The sequence below is a fragment of the Miniopterus schreibersii genome (genome assembly GCF_964146895.1).
Source record: "Miniopterus schreibersii genome assembly, chromosome: 12".
NCBI classification, from domain to species: domain Eukaryota; kingdom Metazoa; phylum Chordata; class Mammalia; order Chiroptera; family Miniopteridae; genus Miniopterus; species Miniopterus schreibersii.
Genome location: NC_138112.1, coordinates 15594427 through 15621438, shown reverse-complemented (window position 1 = coordinate 15621438; position 27012 = coordinate 15594427). Strand labels below are relative to the sequence as shown.

General features: G+C 36.5%; 1 pseudogene across 1 annotated transcript; it reads left to right on the top strand.

The window, feature by feature from the left end:
• The first annotated feature begins 2657 nt into the window (after positions 1-2657).
• On the top strand, positions 2658-8925 carry LOC308564942 (PAT complex subunit CCDC47 pseudogene; annotated as a pseudogene). The gene is made up of 2 exons: positions 2658-2719; positions 7650-8925. The product of its transcript is annotated as a PAT complex subunit CCDC47 pseudogene (transcript).
• Positions 8926-27012: the final 18087 nt, after the last annotated feature.

The window sequence follows — 27012 nt, the reverse complement described above, 5'->3', positions numbered from 1 at the left end:
CTTACATCTTCTTTGGTAAAGTGTTTCAATGTTTTGCCTGTTTTTAAAATGAGGTTGTTTGTTTTCTTTTGGTTAAGTTATGAATGTCTTTACATATTCTACAAGCCAGTTCTTTTTCAGATGTTTGTTTGGCGAATATTTTTCCCCAGTCTATGGCTCATCTTTCCGTTCTCCTTTTTAAAGAATTTGTCTTTAATTTTCATTAGGTCAAATTTATCAGTTGTTTCTTTTATGATTTATACATTTTGTGTCTTCCCTAAGAAATATTTGCCTATCCCAAAGTTGCAAAGATTTTCTCCTATGTTTTCTTCCCGAAGTGTTATGGCTTTAGGTTTCACATTTAGGTCTATATTCCCCTTTCAGTTATTTTTGCCTGTGGTGTAAGGAATGGGTCGAGGCACTTTTTTTTTTTTTTTTTGCATCTGGATGTCCAATTATTTCAGACCATTTTTAAAAATAGTCAATCTTTTCTCCATTGAACTGACCTAGTACCTTTGTAAAAAAATCAATTAACTATACATGTGAGATCTATTTCTGTACCTTATTTCTCCATTTATCTCTGAGTTTATCCTTCTGCCAATACCATATCACTTTGATTACGCTCAGTTTATAATGTCTTAAAATCAAGTTGTGGGAATTCTTCAACTTGGTTCTTTTTCAAAATTGTTTTGACTCTTCCAGTGTTTTTGCTTTTCCGCATAAAATTTAGAATCAACTTGTAGATTTCTATAACATAGCATGTTAGGATCTTATTTAGAACTGAAGAATCTATAATTCAACCTGGAGAGAAAATTCATCTTAACAAAATTGTCTTCCAATCTGTGAACTAAGTATATCTCTCCATTTCTATAGGTAGTTTATTCTCTAATCCGTGTTTTGTAGTTTTCAGCACATATTTTTTACATTTTTTGTAGGTATTTCATATTTGTTGGTACTATTATAAAAGATACTTTAAATGTTTCCCATATTTATAGTATTTTTGCTCTTATATGTTTATGTATATATTTTATGTATTTAACAACACTTTATCTGTCTTATAGCTTACCAGTATTTTTGCCTGTTTTGCCATTTACCTTTTAATTATGTTTATAGCCAAATTTTTAAGTCTTTTTATTTATGGTTTCTCCTTTTGTATAAATTCTTTATATTTCAAATTACTTTAATTATTTTCATCTACATGATTTCATTTTATCTTTATGGTAAGTACAATAACTTCAAAAAAGGACACTGTTATTCCTCTTCTAAAGCTTATTACAGTGACATCAAAAGGTTAGTTTCTCAAAGTTACACAGTTCATTACAGGCATTGTTTAAACTAGACTCACAGGTACTCTGGTTCTCTTATAAATACTTTTTACAGACCCGGCACTCAAAAAGCACACAGTCTAATAGGAAAAAACAGATAAATAAATGAAATTAATAAAGCTTCAGAGGTAGCCCAGGGGAAGTACAGTACTTAGCATCTGAGGTGTGGTGATGTCAGTACTAGTTGAGATTGTGTGTGCTTAACAGTAGATGCAGTCCCTACATCACATGTTAATTTAGTTCCTGATCAAAGCAGAACCTACAGGACTGCATTTTAAGACTTCCTTTGCATTGCTTTCTGGACTTTCTGATTCATGTATTTATTCTACTAATTGAAGACTTGGAGATCACATCCTGTCATATGACAACTACCAGATGGGGTAAGCCAGTATTCCAAGTGTGAATTCATATATTTCTTAAGTGAAAAATAAAAAGCAGTACTCAAAAGAAGTCGAATAGAAAAGATGTTATCATCATGGACAAACTTTTCGAAAAGCTGGCATGTGGATCAAAATGTCATGTACTATTAATGGTTCCCATGGGATTCCTTGTGATGACTATTGGTAAAATGTTTGAATACATATAAAGAAAGGCAGCTACTAATTGCTTTCAGATTAAAATCACATTAAGCCTTTAAGAGAATGACACATATTTTCCACCCCAGAAAATATTAGTTTATCAAAATACAGGAAATAGCAGAGGATTGTGTATCCAATTTCAGTAAACAAGAGGATATTTCCTTAAGCTAAACACGAGTACCGATCAATGGCCTCATTTAACTCTACTTCCAGAAAACCAGCCGGAGGCAAACCTGCCTTCTCTTATGACAAAGCCTAAACTGTAACTCAGGAGCTAAATGTCGATGGTGAATAAGAGAGTTCACCGTGATTTAGCAGAATATTCTTAGTCTTCTGAGGGAAACAGAACTAGCCTTACAAAATCTCACAAATCATTATTATTCAGAAGCTTCTGCCTTGGATCTTTGCTGATCACCCAAATTGCAATAAGTCTCCCAGAAAGAAAAGGCTCTCCATCTGCGGACTACAGACCCACTCACCTGTCAACAGAATTTAAACAAAATGCAGTTGTATTTGTTGCAGATATTTTAGTTTTGTTTAGGTGGAGAGAAAATATGTTTCTTTCAGCTTTTTATAAAAAATAAAATTTGGGAACACAAAACTTTATTTAACACACTGTATTTATTCAGCTTTGGTCCAAAGAAGGGAAGAAAACAGGTAGGAAAGAAGAGGGATGAAAATAGGAGAACTAAAGATAAAAAAGGAGTCTAAAAACGAGCATTTAAGGAAAACTGTTTAACTCGAAGAGATTGATTGAGTTGGGAACGAAGCAAACATGGGGAGCAAGGAAAGTGTTGGAGAAGAGAATATTCGCATGGACGTACATCCCACAGGGAGGTAGGTACACATGGTAATTAGGCAAGAAGATCATGAAGCAAAAGTCTAGAAAAAATAAACAGAAGGTATATGGATACTGAGGAAAGAAATAGGTGTTAACTATAAATAATCATGGACGAGTTCACAGAATCATGTCATATTAGCAGATCTAATTTCCTTCTATAACAAGGTTATTAAATCAGTGGGTGAAAGGAATACTTCCATTGATTTGGGATATATCTGGCCAACTCTCTCCTAGTACTTTTATGAATTAAAAAAACAAAAATGTAAGTTGGATGCTGGCCAAGGTAGATGGGTGGCTATCTAGTTGAATGACTATACCCAAAGCATATTACTTAACAGATTACTGTCCATTCATTCTCCAATTATAAACTCTTATTGAGCAGCTACTCTGTTAAACCTTAGAGATACCAAGAAGACCAAGCTGTGGTCTCATAATCTATGAAAGGAAAAACAGTTCTATCACCAATAACTGCAATAAACTGTTCAGTAACTATGAGGGTAACTGGAGGACAATGTTTAATGAGAAGGCACAGTGTTCTTTGCAAGCCTTACCTTACTCAACATTTTTACCAATAATATATCTAAAGTCAGAAAGGACTTGTTTATCACTTTATAAAACTTAATAGAGGTTGCTGTATGTTGGTAGGTAAAAATAAGAAGTCTAATAATTCGCAATGGCGAAATGATGGGTAAAGCCAAGATGAATTAAATATAAATAAATTCAGTGATCTATATTTAGGTTAAAAAATACAACCGCATAAATACAGGACCTGGAAGACAAAACTTGACAGCAGCTCATTTAAAAAGAACCTGACTCCTAGTCAAACACAAAGTCAACATAGCTTAGCTGTAAAATGTAATGGATGAAAACACTTGTGTAATTTGGTGTTGTATTATAAAAGCAGTGTATCCAAGCCAAGGAGTGTTATGATACTACATTTGGTGCTCACAAAAATTATTCGGAAGTGTGACATATTAGAGAGGATTGTACAGGAGGCAACCAGGAGTGGTGTTTATATGAAACCAATCCACTTTATATTTTTAAAAATATGTAAGGAAATGGAGCTCTAACATTGACAGAAAAGAAGATGTTATGAAACATGTAATTGTCTTCTTTAACGATGAATACAATTGTTCTATGAAGTCCCAGAGGGTGAAATGGGAACAACTAACTTTTCTGTTGGGATTTATTCTTTGCCAAGAACTGTCTGATACATTATAACTTGGTTCTCATTATGGCCCTGAGAGCTATAATGCAGGTACAACCAGTCACCACCATTTCATAGGTGAGGAAAGAGGTTCAGAAAGGTTGGGTCTTGCCTAAAACACTGGGATCCAATTCTAGTTTTCTAACCCCAGACCTGTGCTTTTCACATAATACCATATCATCCTTCCACCTGGAAGCATATTTCATCTCAGTATAAGGAAGCCTTTCTAATAATAAGGACCACAGAAGAATAAAACAGACTGCCTCACAAATTAATGATCTTCCATTCCCAGAAAAAGGCAACAAGGGCTGGAGGACTTTGTGTCAAGGACATTTTGGAAGTGACTTATATTCATAGGGGAGGTGATTCCCCAAGTCCATTCCAATAAATGAGGAAAGGAAAGAAGGAAGGAGGAAGGGAATGAGGGAGGAAAGGAAGGAAGGTAAGAAAGAAGGAAAGAAAGAGGGAAGGAAGGAAGGAAGGAAGGAAGGAAGGAAGGAAGGAAGGAAGGAAGGAAGGAAGGAAGGAAGGAAGGAAAGAAGGGAGGGAGGGAGGGAGGGAGGGAGGAAGGAAGGAAGGAAGGAAGGAAGGAAGGAAGGAAGGAAGGAAGGGGGGGAGGGAGGGAGGAAGGAAAGAGGGAAGGAAGGAAATTAGGTTGGTTTTCAAAGATCCAAGTCATCCATGGAATCCATTCATTCAGCAAAGATTCACTGATTTCTCTCACTAGATCCTGAAATAGTGATAAGCATGTCAATCTTAAAAATAGAAACCTTGGTATTAAGTACTAGTTCACTCAGTTATGTATGTGCCTTTTTGAGTATAAATTTCCCATATGTCAACTGAGGATTATAAAATCCACCTCAAAAATGGTAAGGATTTTGAATGAGATAATATTTATAAAGTACACATAGTAGGAGCTCAATAAATACTAGTTCCTTTCTCTCCTCCAAGTATGAGAGGTGCTGAAGGTTCTTGGAGATAGTTTGCATGAATTGAATATGACAATAAGACAGGACCTGGATATAGAGAAAGTGGAGGGCTGGCAGAACACCTCTTGCTTGGTGTCCCCATGATTTAGCTGGTCTGAGGGTGACCACACTCGCTTACCTGTGTAAGGATAGGATGGTGTTTTAATTCACAAGCCTAGAATACAACATGCTCTGACACTTTACTTGAGCTTGAATTCTTAATCTCAGATTTATGTCTTTTTATTGATTTTTGTACACTGTTGAGTAAACTGTACTAGTTCCTTAATCTCAGACAGAATTGAAGAAAAAGAGATATTTGTCTGTTGAATGCTCTTATAGATAAATGGACATGGGGGCTTACTTTGTAATGACTTATGCATCCAAAACATTATCCCTCTAAACATGCTTCTAATCAGAGAAAAAGAAATCATTTGCCGAAAAATAAGGAATTTTCCACTTAGCAGATTTACCAGTCACACATCCCTGTTTTGAAAATCCAGCTTCTTGGCTATATCTAGAGTGGTTTAGGATGTAATATTTTGGACAATTTGGCCAACTTCATGTTCTGGCCAGAAATAAGAAAACACCAAGAGAAAATGTGTCGCCTGGTCATGAAAGATTTGTGGTTGACACATAAGCTCACCCAGCTATGGAAACCAAGATTGTAAACAAAAACTTGTTCAGCCTTGCTGAGATATTCTTCCAGAAATAAGACTGGATGAAGGCTTTTATTTTTTTCCTGTTTTGCTTTAAAATATAAATTAAATATTTGCCCAGAATAATTAACAAAAACCAAATTCTTATTGAATACAGTCTGGTTTACTTACATTCATCTCCTATGTGTACCCAGGACAAAAGATACAAAGAAATGTAAGTAAATCTATGCTTAGATGCTTTCCCATGTTAAGAATATATATTTAATACATGATACTTCATATGTATTAAGTAGCAATATAAAATATATTTGATGCTTATAACAATAAAATTTACTGGGTACCTAACCTGTTATGTAACATGGACACCCATCTTTGCTTGAGAAACTAGTGGAGGTGGAGGGTGTCAGATATAGACAAACTTGTAGTTAACGATATAATGTCAGATGGGTTTCATTCAAGTTTAGCACTACAGGACTATCAGCAGGCTATGGCAAGATAAAATTGTGTGTTTGTGTACACACACACACGTGTCTCACACACACACACACACACACACAGAAGTTTCCAGCTTTCAGAAAAAGCTGTGTTATTAAGCCAAGTGATAACCTAGCCAAATAGCTTAAAAATCACATAATGCAAAGTTTAACAAGAAATGCAAAATAGAAATTCACTTCCTAACACATTAAGAAGCAAAACAACAATTTTCAACTTTCAAATATCTAGGACTTACCTGGGAACATGCTTCTTCAATCACAGACTCCAAAGTCTTAAAACTCCTTGCACACAAAAAATGTAAATTCCTTTAAAAATCTCTATGAAATAACTTTTTAAAAATCATAATAATTAACCATGATCATCATCACATTTCCTCCTTTCATTTTATCCAGATGGTAACATTAACTGCAAAAGGAATGAATTAGGATCATTTCTAAGACAAACTTGCTGACAACAAGAGCATAATTTGGATGGTAGAATAAATTATTAGAGAAGAGAACCTTTTTCCCCCTGATATAATTAGGTTGTAATTACATGATATCGAAATAGCCATTTGAAATAGGTAAGGTGGTCCTACTCATCAAGCATTTCCTAAGGAGAATCTATTATGTGTATAAACCTACAGTACGTACTTGATGGCCGTGGGGAGGGGAGATGGGGCGATTGCCTGAGTGAGGTCTAAGCCATTAAGGAGCCTCAATCATTGCCTTAGAGAAAACATATAAAACATGCATATAGGAAACAATAAATGTATGCTATAGACAGTTAGTATTAGATTATTTTAATGAAACTTAATGTGCTCTGGATTGATCTAGGAAAAGAGCGTGATTTGGAGCCTGAACAGATAGAATTTGCATTGTTAGAGACAAGAGGAAAACAGTATTAGCAAAAGCACAGCACTCTATTTTGTCTCCTAAGTGGCCAGGTTGAATTGAGCTGCTTTTTTGGGATTACCAAAGCACAGCTTTAGTTTTTCAACAATAAAAATCATAAAGAAAGGAGGAGAGAGCAAGGACAATAGGATATAGAAACATAAAGGGGAAATAAATTTCCATATAGAAAGAAGAATAATTTCTACTGTTAGACAGACAAAACATTTCCTCACTGAATATCTCTGGGTTTATTTAAATAATAATCAGAAGAAAATAGCAAATATTTATTGAGCACATATCATGTATCAGACATTATTATTCCCAGCACTAACGTGCATTAATTCCTTTAATCCGGTAAGAACACTGTGAAGTAGGAACTCTTTCCACCATATCCCAATAGCCCATGACCCTCTAAAACTAGGAATTTTAAATCAAAGATTGATTTCATTTGGTCATTTTCAATACTTTCTGGGGTTTTTTTGCATCAGAGAAGTTTGTTTTAGGAAAATTGCCCTGAACAGATGGCGGAGGCCACGTGAAGAGTGATGTGGCTGACTGAGTGTCCTAGAGGCATTGGGGGCAGTAAAACTGCGGTGACCACGCAGGCGGTGGCCAGGCTGAGAGTCAGGCGGGGTGGGGTGGTGGCTGCAGGAGCACTGGGCCCATTTCTAGCCCGAACACAGGTGCAATGAAAGCTTTCCACGTTGGGTCGGCCATTTGGCGTTCAGGAGTGTCTCTGAAGCCAGGTTGCATGTTTCGAGGCTGAGGAAGATATAGTAGAGTATGATGATGACTTTGCTGGATTTGAGGATGTCGCAGAAGAGGGTGTTCCTGAACCTCCTCAGTGGGCGATTACCATTGAAGATGATGAAGATGAGACCCCTGTGGAGTTGGGAGGGTGGGATGAAAACCAAGGAGATTTTGAAGATGCAGATACCCAGGAGGGAGATACTGAGAGTGAGCCTTACAATGATGAAGAATTTGAAGGTTAGGAAGACAAATAGTTACTTCTAGAAAAAAGAAAGACCCAATAACAATTGTTGATGTTTCTGCACACCTCCAGGACAGTTGGGAGAGTTAAATTATCTAGAAATTTTGATGATGACCGGTCTGCTTCCCTACATCACTGGGAGGAATAAAAACAGTTGCCTTGCTTGGGACTGGGGTTTAACACTAACAGAGAGCTTGCGGGGAGCAACTTGACCTTAGTAGAAGCATCAAGCACAGGAAAACTGAACCAGGAGAACGAGTGTATCTATAACCTGGGGTGTCCTGGTCTAGTGCGTGGTGAGGGGAGGGCTGCTTGTCCAGCTCAGGCTCCTCAAGAGATAGAACTTACTGAATGTCCTGGCAAGGATGGTAAGGCCCGTGAGTGATGGAGTGCAAATAAAAGTAACCACGAATGATGAGAACAGGGCTACCTGTGTGTGCGCTGTTGGCACTTGGAAGCCTTGGTGAGACTGCAGAAAGAGAAGGAGTGAGTTTTGTAGTGACAAACCTAAGTCTGGAGCCAAGCACGGACTGCCAGGAGCTGATGAGACTGAAGCCGATCATTTTTTCAGACCATTTCTTGTGTCCAAAAATTATGCAAGAGGAAGGTCAGCCTTTAAAGCTACCTGACACTAAGAGGACACTACTGTTTACATTTAATGTGCCTGACTCAGGTGACATTTACCCAAAGGATATGGAGGCTTTGCCACCTTTGATGAACACGGTGATTTATTCTATTGACAAAACCAAAAAGTTCCGACTCAACAGAGAAGGCAAACAGATAAGAACAGAGCTCAGGTCGAAGAAAACTTCTGGAAGCTGACGCATGTGCAAAGACAAGAAGTGGCACCTTCTCGGGGTGAGGAGAGGAAAGGAGCCAAGAAAAAGCAAATCTCAAGTGAGGAAGATCCTGAGAAACACCACAGACTGGGGGAAGCTGCCCTGAGGCCTGAGCAAGAGAAACTGGAAAAGCAGCAAATGAAAATGAAACAAACTGAGGTCAAAGCCATGTAAAGTCACCCCAGACATCTGGGTCCTGATGCCACATGTGAGCTCTAAATTCACAGGAAACACAAAAAATACCAGTACATTTCTCATCTTCAAGTTTAAACACTACCAGTGACTGAGAACTCCTATTTTATCATCTGTTCTGCTTTTTGCTTGAAGTTTTAGACGTCATATGTAGATACATTGGAAGGACGCTGTTTCGGTAATTTTATTCCAGATAATCAAATTATTTTGATTATTTTATGAAAGGAATGATATATGAACTCTGTAGTTTTAAAATATTTTAAAAATTATAACATGAATATGAGTGCTTCTAGTGTTGTGGTATTTCAAGACACATAATGAGTTTATAGATATATAATTGGATTGTTGCTTTTTGTTTAAAACTAGGTAGCTGAAATGGCTATAAGAAAATGACACTAAACCAAGATTCTACAAATAACTATTGGAATTGCACAATAAATATTGCTTAGTGTTTGTTTTTTTAAAAGTAAGAAAATAGATTTTATTTTCCATGAACAGTAAATTCAAACAGTTGAAATGTAAATTTTAAGAGTTACAATTAGGAAATTCCCATTGAGTGTTCAATACAAACTTCACATATATGTGCCTTATGCATATACTTTTAAATTATTAGTATTGATGAGAAACAAATCTCAGTCTAAGAGAATGAGAAGTCAACTAACGTGGAACAGAGGAAGCAGAGAGAGTAGTATCAGAAGAACCCCACTTACGGATTTAATAAGCCAGGACTATCAGAATAAACTAGTGACCTAATGCAGAAATGTATCTACTGCACTGGCCAGTGTGGTTCAGTGGTTAGAGCATCAGCCTGAGCACCAAAGGGTCATGGGTTTGATTCCTCATCACAGACACATACCTGGGTTGCAGGTTCGATTCCTGCCCCCATTCAGGACACAGAAGCCAACCAATCGATGTGTCTCTCTCACATTGATGTCTCTCTCTCTCTCCCTCCCTCCCTTCCACTCTCTCTAAAAATCAGTGGAAAAATATCATTGGGTGAGGGTCAATAACAGCAAAAAATGTATCTTCTGTAATCTTGCATTTATGGTAATATACCAGATCTATCAGTAACAAGTCAAGTGGGTGTAGCAATGATAGCTTCTATTACTTCAACTTTCCAGCAGTTCAGAAAAATCAACATATTTTTTTTGCAATGGAGTTTTCTGGTGACTCCTTCAGATAATATTAATAATTTTAAACATCTCTGATCTTTTCCCAAATTTATTAAGCAAAAATTAATGACTTAAATGCTGATTCCATCCTTGTTTAGTAATTACAAGTTTCCCTCTAACAGCAAGAATGTCTTCCTGGAAAACTGGTTTCCCCACATATATACCCAGCAAGTTGTTTCTTCATCGACTGAATAGGTTTAAACCACCAATTGGCTTTAAAAGTTCATTAAATGGTCAGCAATGTGTGAATCATAGTTGTAGAAATTTTAAGGGTGACATATTCATTAGACTAGTTTCCAATTAAGTCTAATAAGTTTAGAATTCTATGAATTCCCAGTTACTCATTTCACATAGTTAATCACTGCAGTATTGATGTTGTTTATACCATTTGAAAGTACTGAATAGCATTTTAGATTCTATGGCATGCTTTGCCATGCCTTATCTTATTAGGACCTTATGACAAACCCTGGAAATCATCCAGGCAAATCATCTGGCTTCTAATCCAGAGCTCTTTCTACAGCTAATAAACAAGGGTTATGAGAAGGCAAAGAGAACAGTGGACTCTCAGTCATTAATGGACAGATTTTCTAGTTTATAGTGAACTGGTCTTCTTTAGCCTGACTTTTGGAAGGGTCAGACCAACCCACAAATTGGATGTACAAATTCCCCTGACATATTTCTCTCATCCGCTATAAAGTTTAATATTTGAAAGAAGTAGTTATAGATTGAAATACTGAGTTCTGCTGATCTCCCACCTACTTTTAGATAGCATGGGGATTTTCTTGACCATCTCTATTTTTTAAATAGTTGAGTAATTTTCTAAATTTGCATTTTAAGTTGAAGGCTGCGTCATTGCTAGAATCTGGCTCATTGTAGTCTTGTCTTCCTACTTGTCATTCTTTCCATTTAATTACTCTCTGGAAACTGAGTTGTAGAGAATATATAATTTTCCAATAAAGTAATGCAATAAGGATTGTTTATACTTCTGAAGTATTTCTTGTTTTGTTTTTTTCCATTCTGTATATCTGCATATACAAAAAGTCTGAACAATTTGCTTGTTTTCTCTTAGCCCTACTGGCTTTTTTTTCATGCCCTTTTGGGAACTGAAGAGATAGACAGCTCATGGCACTTATAGCAATAGTTGGTGTCATTTCATTTTGCATTTTTCCATTATCCCCACACTCAAACCTATACTCTATATTTCTGCTTCACCTATATCCTGACCTACTCAGTGTCCACCACCTGTATCTATAGGCATTTGCTTATAGAGATAAGACGTGGAAGGTATGGAAGGCATTTGTATTTGAATAACTGGAGGAAATAACATCCTAAGTAGTTCTGAGCAAATTGCACATAAATTTATACTGGGACTGCATTAAATTATAGTTTTTATTTTTTAAAAAAAGCTCATATCACTTTAAAACATTACAGAGGGTTTCTAAATAATCACTTTAAGTCTAACAGGTAACTAACTTTATTATGTTAAGGAAAGATATTTCATGAGTATTAGATAGACCTTAAAAATGAAGCTACCACACCATAAGCAGAATAGTTATAATGAAGACGAAAGAGGCGAGCATGTTTTACATGACAAGCATGAAAGTCAGGAAGAACAAAAGCGAAAAACAAAAAAATGTCTCAGAGAGCTAAGAGTAGGCCAGAGGCAAACAAAATTACTTAGGTCCCAACTTAGTTTTTCTATTCTCTGTTAATGTGAATGTGAATCTGAAATGAAAAGAAGGTCATTTCAAGAATAAGGTGAGTAACCAATCCTCTACACCCTATACTGGTTGTTATAACATCTGGAGGTTTATGTTTCTTTCTAGGTTCAATACTTTAAGAGGATTTAAAGTACACCAAAGCAATCGTGTGTTCATTTGTTCATCCATGAATTCATCTATTCTTCTATAAACACTTCTTGAGCACCTACTTTATACTGTAACCCATATTAGATGTCAGGAAATAGATTCATTCATTCGTTCCCTCACTCACCCACTCATGCAAGCCCATCATGTTCCAGGAAGTGAACGAGTCAGTTAAGGTCCCTGCAGTCACCGAGCACACAGATATGCTCAAGAGAGCTTAAAATGCAGTACGAAAGTCACTGTAGTAAGAAGTATGTATAAAGCATCTGTAAAGCTCAGAGCATAGAGGAGAGCACAGGATATGGCTAGAAGAGGAAAGGGCTTAACTTGGGCCTTGGGGAATGTGTCAGTCAGCGCATGGGGAAAGGGGGAAGGGTACTGCTGGCAGAGAGCGGCATGTGCAAAGCCACTGAGGTGCAAACAAGCAATCAGGCTACAGCAGGAATAAGGAATAGTTTGGTCATATGAGAAATTGTTAAATAAACGATATATTTTTTAAACCTGGAGACTAAGAGACTCATGGTCAGGGTATTATTATTGTCTTCAAATATCTGGAGGTATGTCATGTGAAAAAAAGGAATTCCACTCCATAGGGCAAAACCAGAAGCATTCCATAGAAGCTACAGAGAAATAAATACCTCTAGGGTCAATGTCAGGAAAAAGTTGCAATGAGAGTTGTTTCATACAGAACGAGATGCCTTTTGTGGGAGTAAGATCAAACTGTAGAAAATACTCAAGTCGAACCTGAACAAATTCAAGAAAAAAGAGGGCTACAGAGCTAACTCCCACACTGTGTTGAGTACCGACCTTTAAAGTCAAGTCCAATGGTTCAGTTTCATGGAGACCTAAGATCAGGTCTCGGTGTTCTGAGAGCACAGGAGAACCCTGGGGGGGAAACGAGACCTTGATGAATGAATCCAATGCTTTTACTTTACAGATGAGGAATGATAAATGGCTAAGGTCAGATCAGTGGCAATTCAGTGGCTACGTTTGGATTAGAATCACCTCTTCAATGCCCGGTGCACCAATCATTTCACATCACACTGCTGCTCTTAAGCAAATCTAATTATCTGGAACCAAAATTCTCAAGAGCATATACACTCAATAACCAAAGCACAATCTGCAATGTCAGAAATAAATGGGCTTCTGGAGACTTTTACCTTAGCCCAGGAGAAACAGATACCAGATCAATGAATAATAAAGAAATGGTGATGACAAGGAACCAGTTCAGAACAATTCATTCCAAGCGAACCTTTCTTTGCTTTGCAACAGGGTCAGGCAATGTATCTGTGTATGCTATTCTCATCTTTATCCTATCGGCAAGGATATATCTGAGCTCGTGATGGGTCTCGCACTGAACTAAGCACACCAGGAAGATAAAAGACGACATCTCCAGTTTCGAGAGGCTCAGAATAATACAATGTGACATGACCAAAGCTATAGACAGAAAGAGAGGATGTTGGGGTTTTAAAGGGCGAGTGAAGAGGTGAGGATTTTCAGGGTGGAGAGAGCAGTATGTAAAGGAGAAATGCATTTGGTAAACTACAGGTAGCGTAGTATTTCAGCAGCTGACAAAATCTACATAATAATCTTCGTGCATAATGTAAATTTACTAGGTAGATAAATTACTGACTGGCTGAAAGGCTGCTCCCTAAAAGTAAGGGGCAGCAATTTGATATAGATTTGGGGGAGGGGGAGAGGTTTTAATTGGCTTTCATTTTGTGAGGTTAAAATAAAGCAAATGTATAATTTGAGGACAAAATAGCTTAACAATGACATACAGAGTTAAAGATTCATAGGTATAAAACTTTCATTAACTACAAATTCTATGTGACAAAGTAAAGCAATTTAGGGCTACTAACTAAAGATATTGTAGGAGATACAAGCCAGAAGATTTCTTTTTACTTTGAGAATCTATAGTTGTACAGATGAGAGTTATACAAAACGAGAGGCTTAAGTGACCAGAAAAAGTACTGGATTAGAAAGTGAATTTCTGAATTCAGTTCTCGATATGTTATTTACTATTCATTCAATCTTGGGCAAATCTTTGGGATTTAGTTTCTCTGTCTCTAAAGAGAGTGTTTTGGGCTAGATAATTAAATTCTTAGTTTAAAAAATACAAGTTAGCCTTCAAGAATCTGCTTATCCTTATATCCCAAGTTCCTAAGCCACAGAAGGGCCTCAATAAGTATTTCCTGAATGAATGGATGAATGAATGAATGAATGAATGAATGAATGAGTGTCCCTTCTGTATAATGTGGCCACTGTATGCTGACCACCACGGGCAATGTGGGTGGAACAGGTTAGGGAGAAAGCTGTGCTACACTGGGTCCAATTGAAAACTCCTATTTGAAGGTTGGCCCCTCTTCCTTCACTGAAAGAATGTGTATAGTTAGCGAAGAAAGTATGCTTCCTTACATAACCTTTATTTACTTTTTAAAATTAACAAAAGTAATACTCATTGTATTACAGAAACAGAAAATGAAGAAAAAATTAAAACTCCTGGTAATTCTATCACCAAGAAATTTCCATTTCCCCTATTTTTGTGTATAGCCTTTCAGTCTTTTTCTTATACATTTACATACACACTGGAGTAACTAATTGTATACATTCTGTTTTAAAACCTGTCCCCACACACACATACTTGATAATACAGCATGAATTTTTCAAGGCAGTGTACTCCATTGTATGAATATACGTATTATAGTTATGTAGCTAATTTCCTGTGGTTAAGCGTTTTGGGTATTTCCTTTTTTGCCTATCTATAAACTACATTATCATAAAAACCAGAGATACAGGGTATTTCAGAGACAAAGAAAGGTGCCACGACTTTGGGACATAAGGGAGAAGTTCCAATAAATACAATCTTACATCATAAAGTTAAAGACCAAACTTACTACCAATTCATGCATTCAAGTTCAAAAAGGATATTTCCCTTATTCAGCTGGTGGACTGTCAACTTATTTTTCAATTATTGTGTAAATAGACAGTCTTATGACCAAATTTAAAACAAATGACCAGTTAAGAAATAAAAGTGACTCATTAGTTAAAGATGCAAACAGTTAAAGCAAATGAAGCATCCATCCTTCAGGAAGCTTTTTATTGAGCTTTTTGGCATGATTAATCTTGTGGTTCGCCTTTTTCAATAAATAAGGCAGCAACATTATAAGTAACGTCAACATGAAGAGCTCATGACTTATTCACTTCTGACATAACTTTAGTCTCACAGGAGTTTCCAACTGATCCCAAAAGTCTTTCTTCTGATGAGATTCGGTGGCTTCATGTATTTACTTTTCTTCCAATGAGAATCAACAAGTTTACTGGCAAATGTAGGAACTGATGTTCCAGTGGCTCTATTCTTCTCATTAGTATATATCACTTGTTCTTTGTCATTCAGAAAACATTTGGAACCCACTGCATTCAAAGCATATTATTAGGTTTTACTTAGCATTTTACAAACACTTTGAAGTACAGTATCAGTACGCACATCAGTCTTACCTCCACTTCATAGAGGAGGAAAAGGCAGCTACAGTAATCTGAAGGCCATAAGGCCTAAGTAAGCAGCAAAACAAAAACTCAGGACAGAGATCTTTGCACTCCAAGCCCAGGGATTTTTCTACACTGTGCCTCTTACTGGTCAGCCTGTCCACAGCTTCTTCCTGTACCGCTAATTCGTGTTTTTAAAATACCAAAGTACCCTCCAGCTTCATCAAGTCTCACCAGCTCTGAGAAGCCACCCTGACCATTTCATGTTGCTCATGTTATTCAACTGGCACTTATCAGAAAATGCTTAGAGGGCTCTGTCATCAATCATGAAATAAATTTGTGTTTATTTAAAAGACACTGGCAGACTTTCCTAAAATCTTTCCAACAACCAGCATCTGGCCTCATCATGCCCTGTACCTCTCCTTAAGTGGCCCCAGGCCAGCACTAATTCACAGATTGGCCTCACCTGGGTATACCTCCAAGCCCAGCACAAATAGCAGCCATCTGCAGATTGCTTTGTAGCTGAAGCTGGGTGGCCCTAAAACACTCAGAGGCTGATCTCCAGGGTGGTCCAGAGCCAGCACACCCAGTAGACAGCTTCAGACTATGTCCAAGTACCACCCGACCACCTCCATAAATGATACACTCATGGGGTGAAATCTGTGAGCACCAGAGCTCTGTCAAAATAAGTCCTACTCTGCCTGGCCAGGCTTGGCTCGGTGGTTGAGCATCAACCTAGGATCCAGGAGTTCGCAGTTCGTATTCCCGTTCAGGGCATATGCCTGGGTTGTGGGCTCGATTCCCCAGTTGGGGGCACGCGGGAGGCAGCCAATCAATGTCTCTCTCATCATCAATGTTTCTCTCTCTCTCTCTCCTTCTCCTTCTCCTTTGCTCTCTCTGAAATCAATAAAGATATATATTTTTAAAAAGGTCCTACTCTATGAAAAGGTCCCCTACACAGCTGATCCTCCACAGTGGTCAGAGTCAGTAGTTGGTGATCATAGCCAGTCCTTGAAGCTGATCAGCCTAGGGGTAAATCCCTCATATTGAGGTGCCAACAGCAATCAAGGCTCACAACAGGAGGGTGCACACAGCCCTACATGAGGTCATACCTGGAGTGTCCAGCTTGGGCTATCAGGGAGGCTGTGCCACTGTACCCTTCAGAACACCTACTACGTTAGGTCACTTTACCAAGCTCAGGTGACATAGCAACTCTACCTAATACACAGAAACCAACACAGAGAGGCAGCCAAAATGAGACGACAAAGAAACATGTCTCAAATGAAAGAACAGATCAAAACTCCAGAAAGAGAAACAAAATGGAGACAAGCAATCTACCAGATGCAGAGTTCAAAACACTGGTTATAAGTATGCTAAATAATCTCAGTGAGAACTTCAACAAAGAGATAGGAAACATAAAAACTAAACTAAACTAGCAAACATAAAAAAGAACCAGTCAGAAATGAAAAATATATAACTGAAATGAAGAATAGAGTACAGGGAATCAACAGTGGAGTATGTAAAGCAGACGATCAAATCAGAGATTTGGAGGATGAGAAAGCAGAAAACATCCAATTTTAACAACAAAAAGAAAAAAGAATCCAGAAAAATAAAGATAATGTCAGGAGCTTCTGGGACAACTTCAAGGGTAATAATATTCGCATCATGGGGGTGCCGGAAGAAGTGAGCAAGAAATTGAAAAACTATTTGTAAAAAATGACATAAAACTTCCCTAATCTGGTGAAGGATGTTGATATACAAGTCCAGGAACTGCAAACTGTCCCAAACAAGATGAACTCAAAAAGGCCCAAACCAAGATACATCATAATTAAAATGCCAAAGGTTAATGGCAAGGGGCAATTTTAAAAGCAGCAAGTTAGTTACCTACAAGGGAACTCCCATAAGACTGTCAACTGATTTCTCAACAGAAACTTTGCAGGTCAGAAGGGAGTGACAAGAAATATTGAAAGTGATAAAACAACAAGGACCTACAACTGAGACTACTCTACCCAGCAAAGCTATCATTTAGAATTGAAGGTCAGATAAAGAGCTTCCCAGACAAGAAAAAGCTAAAGTAGTTCATCACTATCAAACCAGTATTACATGAAATGTTCAAGGGTCTTCTTCAGGGTTGTAACAAGTAGGTTTACAGTTCTTCTAATGGAAAACAATAATCAAGGAATAATAACATATGAATAAATTCCTGTGTTTTGTGTACTCTCAACTGTAAATATACTTTTGCACTACCCTGCATATAAATATTTGGTGTACATATGTGTATATTTGTTTATTCATTCATTTGTTGATTAATTCACTAAGCAAACTCTTTAATTTACTGGCCACATGCACCACGGGGCACAAAAAAAGAAATGAAACATGCTCCCTGTCTTTCAAGTAACTTGCAGTTTAGGAGAGATGACAGACTTGTAAATGTTTTCATTCATTCAATAAACATCTGTTAAGCCCTTATTATGTGGTGAACCCAGAGTGGGGAACACATGACTAATGATTCCTGCTCACAGAGCTGTTTTCCCTTTGAGGGTTATACTCTCTCAAAGGTAGAAACTAGAAACTAGACTTTTTTTTATCCTATTAAGGGGCCACAGTGAAGCCTCCATCCACAGACATTTTCATTCATTCATCCATCCATTCACTCACTCACTCATTTATTCTTATATCTATTCCAAATCTCTCTTGGGAGTTCTTTCATATCACCTTTTTAGACCAACTCTAGATAATAAACCTAAAACAGAATTATCATAAACTTTATAGTTCTAGTATAAACATTTAGAATGATGCCTGAAATATTCACGTCATCTTATTCCACACTAAAATGTCAGCTGTTTGTGGGGTTTTTTGTTTTTATTTTATACAGAAAATAAAATAGAAATTTCTGAAGAAGTTCAGAATTTTCTCCATTACTTGGTTCACATGTTTGTCAGGTCAAGGTACAAATTTGGAAGTAGTTGTTTTCAAAATCTGCCAGTCAGAGAGCCAGGGTTTCCTTTGAGGATTCTCAGACGTGACAGTCGCAGTAAGGATGGTGAGTAGGGAGGACTCAGAGCTGCTTACTTTAACCAGAGCATGTCAGTTATCTTTCTGTTTTAAATATTGCACTTCTAAGTAAAACTTCTTTTGGAAGAGTCCTGCTACTTAAAAAAAATTTTTTTAACAACTGGTTTAAGAGAATCAAACAATGTAGTAAGACAGTATTTTGGCTTTATAATTTTTAATATTTGTCTTTTTAAGACAATAGAGTTCTTCCCATGAGTTCAAAATGATCCACTTTTAAAGACAGCTATAGCAGCTAATGTTAGTAAGCAACTATTACTTGGTGCAAGAGCACTCTAAATTGATCATCTCATATTTAATATCCTTCTGGAGAACCATGTCTCTATAATACCCCATATTAATAGAGTGAATAAAACAAACCCGTTTACACCACTGACATGAGAGACTAATTTCCTAAGAGATTTGCAATTCTAAATGTATCTGATTTAGTGAATCACTTTTTTGCCATTTGTTTGATTTTACTATGTAAGAACACTTACTAACACAAACCCATCCAACAAAGTCCAATTGATGTTTTTTGCCAGACAGTAGTGTAGCTAATATTTACTGCATGTGTTATTTCATTCCCAAAACAATCTTATGAAGTAAAGGCCATTATGAGCATGTTATAGATAGGAAAACTGAGAAGCTATCATGTAGAAGTAGGGACTCTAAAATGACTAGTGGAGCAAAAGAATCATGTATGATGTGGGCAAACTTTCTGGGTAAAGTGCGGGAAAAAGAAGGGTGCCTTTGTTCTAGAAACATCCATTTCACCTCAAACTATCAGAACTGATACAAGCCAGATAGGAAGATGTGTCGATCTTGTACATTGCCTTTCTTCTCTATTCCAGTGACCATAAAAGGCTAGACCACCCACAATCTCTCTGGATACCAATAGGTTATTTCTACTAAGCGCTCTTAATTATGTGTAGATAAAAACTATTAAAAAGAGAAGTGGGAATGAAGATGGAGAGTTATAATAATCTCCATAACCACTTTTAAATGATTTTGAACTTTTTAAATGTTTTCATGTTTAGTAATAGGAGAACCTTCCTGCAAGGAAAAACCTGTAAAAATATGTTTACAAAGGCCCTAATTCCATGACTGTAATTATATTTTTCCTCCCCCACCCCAGTCATTTGTTCATACTCTATAAAACAACTTAAGTACCAGGCACTGTGATAGGCACTTGAAGATACCAAAGTGAGTTAGGATTTCTAACTCACTTAAATAAATGACAAAAAACATTTAAATAGATATAGCACAAAATATTAAGTGCTGTTAAGATACTATGCCAAAGCTTATTTAGGCAGGGACTATGTTTTACTTATCTTTGTAGCCCCAATTCTTACTGTAATTGACAGTTCAAAGTTAACAACTCAATACATTTCCTAAATAAATGTTTTCATATCCAAGATTTCTTCTAGCAGGTTTCAAATTCTCTTATATCTCTGTATCAGATCTCAATATAATTCCAGTGTTACACTTGAGTTTCTCTGGGCTTTATATGTAAATGTATATTAATACTAACCACCATCCCTAGATATACTAAAAGCAGCCATTAACCTTATTTTATGCTTTTCCAACAACAGGAAAATATAGTAGGTAGTAAACTTGTCACTTGAGAAACAAGTGCATTCATTAATTGGGATTAAATATAGGTGCCACATTTGGCTGTAAGTTCATTTACTGCTTTTGGTTCTAGAAGCAAGCCTGCCCTCTAGTGCTAAAACTGTCAAACTGAATCAGAATAGTAATTTCCAACTACCACAAAAAGACCTAACACTTCATATATATTCTTAAAACATAAAACTGTATTATCTCAAGATAAAACGGCATTCCCCCTTTATATCTGCCATATGCTTACATTATCAATCTTGTTTTTTAAAGCAATCAGTGCTTCCATAACATTGTAGAAAGCAATTTTTGTGTAGAAAATGTTAACACTGCATTTCTACTTGAAAAATCAGGTCAGTACTAAATTACACTAATAATGTACCTTTAATGTAGTTCTATTTCTTGACTAAAGGCTATACAGCGATGACTTTACACACACACATACGCCCCTCAGACATCTCCCCTGAACTCCAGATTCAAATATCCACCTACCTACCTACTCTATGTTTCCTTTGGGACAGCTAATAGGTCTATTTACCATAACACGTCCAAAACTAAGTTCTCAATCTTCCCCCCTCAAACCTGCTCCACTGAGTCTTCCCCATCTTAGTCAACGTGGCCTCATTCTTGGAGTTCAAACCAAAAATCTTAGAATCATTATTTCTTCTTTCTCATACCCCACATCCAATCCATCAGCATATACTATTGGCTCTATCAAAATATTTTAAGGATATGACCACCTATTTCCATTGCCCTCAGCCTCAAACTATACCATTTCTCATCTGGACTACTGTATTACCTTACTAATATTACCCATTTCTAATCTGGCTTTGCTCAGAACCCTAATAGCTCCCCACCTCACTCAATGAAAGTCTAAGTCTTTAGAAAGGCCTACAATGTGCTACATGAATACCTACAACCAGGCACAATCATTACTCCCAATCTCTCTAACCTCACTTCTAATTCTGGCGATTGTCTTCTTGCTCATTATAGTCACAATGATCACCTCACTGTTTCTTGAAAATACCAAGCACACTACCAACTCAGGGCCCTAGCATGTAACAGTCCTTCCTGGAAAGCTCCTCGTAGATATGCATATGGCTCAATTGCCCACTTCATCCGATCTCTGCTCAATGTCACTTTATCAGTGTACAGGCTGTTTAAAATAGCAATGCCATACTCATACATTCCCGAGGCCCCTCCTCTGACTTTTCTCTTAATAACCATGTTACCATATGATAAACTATGTATTTTACTTATTAAAATGAAAATTCCATAAGGGTCAGAAATAATTGTCTGTTCTGTGCCCTGCTATATATACCCAGGCCTATAATACTTCCTGGCATATATTACATGCTTGGGATTTATTGAAATATTTAGTCCAAAAGGAGTATGAATAAGTCTGACTATAAAAATAAATGGTAGAATAAAACAGGAAGTACAAAGATATTTCAGTTTATACATGATAGAAAAATTTGTTGAAAAAGAATTTTAGCTAATTGTTTTTTATTCAAATATCAAGATGTATCCATTTAACATTTACTAAGTGTTGTAGATAAAGCCCCGTTTGAACTTCGTAACAATACTGGTAGGTATGATTATCACTATTTTACAGAAGATGAAACTGAAGATGACAGAGGTCAAGTGACATAACACTATCAACTCAGGCCTAAAAGTCACATAACAAGGATGCTGCGAAGAGGAAACCAACTCAGGTTTCTCTATTATTACTTCTATAAATTCTCTCAATATTCAAACTAGTTTCAAGGAATGATATAAATCCAAAATAGATAAGAGGTTTACATCTATAGATAAAAACATTGGGTATGAGTTTGCTATAAGCCATTTCATTTGCATGAAAGGAAAATACAGGTAAACTACTAAGTAAACAAACTTCACTTAATTCAATATTCACAAAAATTAATTTTCTAAGTTAGTAACTTAATACGTCTCAAATCACAAGTTATTAAAGTAATTATTAAACAGTCTTTCTTTCATGGTTCAAATGTGACTGGTAGCAATCATATAAAAACAAATTTTCTCTTCACCTTCAAAATTTAGCCACAATATATTTCCTAACTGGAAAAATAAGTTATGGGTAACAGTAATATTCAATTTACACACACACACACACACACACACACACACACACACACACACACCAGTTTTGGGTAAATGTGGCTTTATACATGTCCATTTGGCTTATTTTTGTTAGCTTTTAAAAATAATTATAAGCCCTGGCCTGTATGGCTTGATGGTAAGAACGTCAGCCTATGCACCAAAGGGTCTCGGGTTTGATTCCTGGTCAAGGACATGTACCTGGATTGCAGGTTCATTCCTGGGCCCCAGTTGGGCAGATATGGAGGCAAACAATTGATGTCTCTCTCACAACAATCAATGTTTCTCTCTCCACTTCCCCATCCCTCCCTTCCACGCTAAAAAACCAATGGAAAAAATATTCTCGAGGATTTAAATAAATAAATAAACGTATGGTTACTTAAATATTTCATGTCTACAACTTCATCTTAATACTTAGAACAATCCATGAAGTATACAGAACAATTTTCATAATACTTTAAAACTGAAAGCCAAAATGTAAGATAAAACTTCTTTAAAATGATATAACTTGGGGGGGGGGGGTCCACTAAGAAATGTTTAATATAACATTTTACTGTAACTCACCCATTTATGGACCCTATTTGCATAAAATAAGTACAACAAATCTCCAGTAATACTGACATTGTAAGACACGATTCCATATTCATATTAAAGTCTAACCTTATTACTGGGTATATTTTAAAAATATTTAAAACGTGGTAAACCAGAACCCATGCAAAAATGAGCTATATAATAAAAGGTTCTAATAAACTGTAGACAGAGCACACATTCTTTAAAATGAGGTGTACGCTCTGTCTGAGCATGTCTACGTCTTTCCCCTTCCTTCCTCCAGGCGCGAACTTTCTTCGCCTTTCTTTCTCCTGAGCTCCAAAGGTCCTTCTTTTGCCTCTCGTTTCCTGAGTCCAAGCGGCCCAGCTGGCTCACTTCTTCCATGGCTCACTTCTTCTACCCCTGTGACTTTCTAAAATAAACTTTTGCTTGTATTTGAAGAGAAAAAAAAGTGAAACCAGTAACAACTAACAAAGGAGCAAAGGAAGCACTATCTAGATAGGATTCAAAAGATTATAAGGTGGGCATAGAAAATTTATGATTTTTTTAATTAAGATTGGTGTTTGAAAAAAGGTAAATAAATTGTGCTTTAACCCTTTGCAGTCGTATTAAATTTGGACATGGGTGTCATACTGGTCGGAATTAATTTCCATTGAAAGAGCAGTGATACATAACGTGCAAGATTATGAAGGATAAACAAGATTTATGAACTGATACATGAATGAATAGAGTTAAGATTTGTACGGTTCCTTGCTGTGGTGGCTGAGAGCAGACATACGACCGGAACGGTAAAAAAGCTTTGGTGGCTGAGAGTAGACAAGCGACTGCAAAGGGTTAAAAGCTCTGAAGATTTGCTCCAGTTGAAGTAAAAGTTCACTAGAACCATTTCTACAATTAAAGAGTGAATTAGTGATAATTCACCCAAGGCTTGGGCAGAAATTCATCTTTCCACAATCTATAATCTGTATCAATTTACCATAAAAGTTACACTGCTTTTTTGACTTCCAAAGTACTACTCATAGGTAACTAGGTCTTGTTAATAAAAAAGACCATCTTAAGCTATCTATTTTGTCTGGTTGTTACCAAATATTTATTAAAGTAATAAAACTACATTTATTAAAAAATTATATGATCTAGAATATTTAATAATTCAGACTAGACTTTCCTATTAAGGAAATCAATGCAATTTTGCTATTATTTCTCTTTTCTCCTGAAATGAAAATGAACCCTTCTTGAAAACGCTTCCTTGTAAGAATTTCCAGTATCACTCAAGAAGTAACACTTCCTCAAGCAGGGAGAATTCCTCTTTAAGAGATTATTTTGCCTTTCTCTAACAAAGAAATGCACCTAAATCATTAAAATGTATTAAAATGTTCCCAATTTACATGATGCTTTAGACATTTGGTAAGCACGAGAGGTGTGCTACAAAATTTTAGCCTCAAAAGCCCAAACAAAACTTTATCAGACTATGAATTAGTATCACAACAGTTTTAAGTACACTTCTACAAGAGTAAGTAAAATCTAGTCAATATTCCATTTGCTTCTCAAGCTGAGCCCCTAATAAATTCCAATAAATCCTTTCACAATTTTACATTAACAGTTAGGCAGAAAGAACACGTTCTGTTGGAGAAATACGTAGTTCAAACTAAATGTTTCATTGCTAAATACACTTCATGTTCTGAATCCAAGCTATGCTACATAACCTGTATGTTTTAGGAACTCTAGTTATCTTAAAATTCTACTTTCTTCCTCCTCTTACCACACAAATACTGTTAATGTAAATTTTTGGTTTATTAGATGCAAAGGCATTTGTACTTAAGAGAAATAGTCCTCTGAGTCAATCTAACATCCCCATGGAAGGTCCTCAAATTCCAATTTAAGAAACACTAGTCCAAAGTACTTCAAACAGGATAAAACGCAAATCGACAAACCCTATACATTACACACAAAAATACTACTACTGTAAAAAATGTTTTGTCAAGAATTTTACTGATATCATTTAAAAAACAAGAAATCATTAGACTATAAAAGACAAACATTGTAACGCACAGACAGGTCAGCACACAATACACCCATTTTTTATGTCAATTCCTTGCAATTACCTAGGATAGCAGGCCTTGTTTAAAATTAACTCCAAGGAGTGGGGAGCCAACCTCCCCATCTTCCCACAGTTGAGAATCAACAGCTGGGCTCTACTTTCTTCAAGTAATAGTATTACATTTGTATGCTATTCTATAACAAGCAAGTGGTTTCCAATATAAAGCACCACTGAGTATTTCATCCCATACAAAGGAAACAATCCTGAAAATTTTATAACAGGATTCCTGGGAAGGCACTTAAAGCTAACAAGTTAAAGAAGATCCACATCATTTTGGAAACTTCTTTTATACTGCAGGCTCTTTAATACTGTCCTCCTATCATTTTACCTCCTGACCATGTTTCCCCCAAAATTAAATGCTGTTCAAATATAAATTAAGAAAGTTAAGACAAGAAGGGACAAGCCCACATCCTGACTGATCTGCCTCCAAAGAAAAGTGAATGTTATGACTCTAAGGAGGTAAGAAAACTAGAAGGAGCAAGAGAACAAAGCAAGCATGGCCTGGGTAGGATTAGGCTCTTGACATAAAGGGAAAAATAAGTTTCATTTTAGTTTTCAGATTCAAAAAGTCTTAAGGGTATTTTTGGATAATTAAGCAAATAGTTTCATGAATCTTTTTTAAAGGTCATCATCTATAAGTTTCAAGTGGTTCTTTACTCAAATAGTGAAGATAACAAGTACAGAGGTATTACGATAAGTTCAGGCTATTAAAAGGACACCTTACAAGGTTTCACTTAAATTATATACTTTGAAATTAAGTAATAATGGGCAATATTCTTCAAGTTCAGTAGTTGTGTCCCGGAGAGGAAAGTCAAATTATAAAGATTCAAATGTCTAAAAATCTAAATGTTTTACTTATAATAAACTTGGTATTAAGACATCATTTATAATACTAAATCATAACAGTATTGGTATGCTCAGTTCTAGTGATTGATTTTAATACTTAAAAAATTGTTTTCTGCCCTGGCTGGAGTGGCTCAGTGTTTAGAGTGTTGGCCTGCACACCAAAGGGTCATGGGTTCAATTCCCAGTCAAGGGCATGTACCTGGGTTGCAGGTTTGATCCCTGGCCCCTGGTCAGGGCATGTTCGGGAGGCAACCAATCGCGGTCTCTCTCACACCGATGTTTCTCTCTCTCCCCTTTCTCCTCCTCCCCGCCTTCCCATTTTCTCTGAAAAAAGTCAATGGAAAAAATACCCTCAGGTGAGGATTTAAAAAAAAAAATTGTTTTCTAGCCCTGGCCACTGTGGCTCAGTTGGCTGAGTGCCATCCCATGCCCTGAAAGGCTGCCAGTTCGGTTCCAGGTGAGGGCACATGCCCGGGTTGGGGTCTCGATCCACCCTCCTCCATTCCCCATGCAATGCAGGAGGCAGCCAATGGATGTTTAGCTCTCACATGGATGTTTCTCTCTCTTCCTCTAGCTCTAAAAAACTAATAAGAATATTTTTAAAAATTGTTTTCCACTGTATCAGTGTTTTACAGAGTAATTTCATTAAGAAGACAAGTAAAACAGCAATCATTCTCTCCCAGCTTATTAACCAAAAAGCACACAAACCATAACAATTTTTAAAATGCTATTCTCCCTTAAGTAATCAATACTGAAAATCACTCATTAAATAAATTCACCATCAAAAATCAACCTTTACCTTAAATCCCAATAGAAATGACCTTATTATGGAAAAAGATTCTATTTACTTCTCTCCACTCATACAATGAAACTAGAAATGTTACTGACGTTGTGACTGGACTGTGAACAATTTTCATATCACTGAAATATTGGATGGTTTGAAAAGGAATGAAGAGCTCTGCTGCTAGTCCAAAACATGCCTTTTATGTGAATTAGAAAAGGATGTCCTTTCCTCAACACAGTTTATTGCCAACAGTCAAAAAACTGATAATTAGCAATATCGTGACTATACTAATGTAAATGGCACCCTTGAGTTGTGCACAATTATGTCCAGAGTTCTCTCATAATTCCTTTTTCTATTATTTTCTTTTCCTATATATATATTAATTAAATCCATGACATCAGACCTAAGGTTCTCTTAAGGGGAAAAATAAGGGCCCTCAACACAACTCCCTATATCACAAAATGACAGTTAAAGGGATCA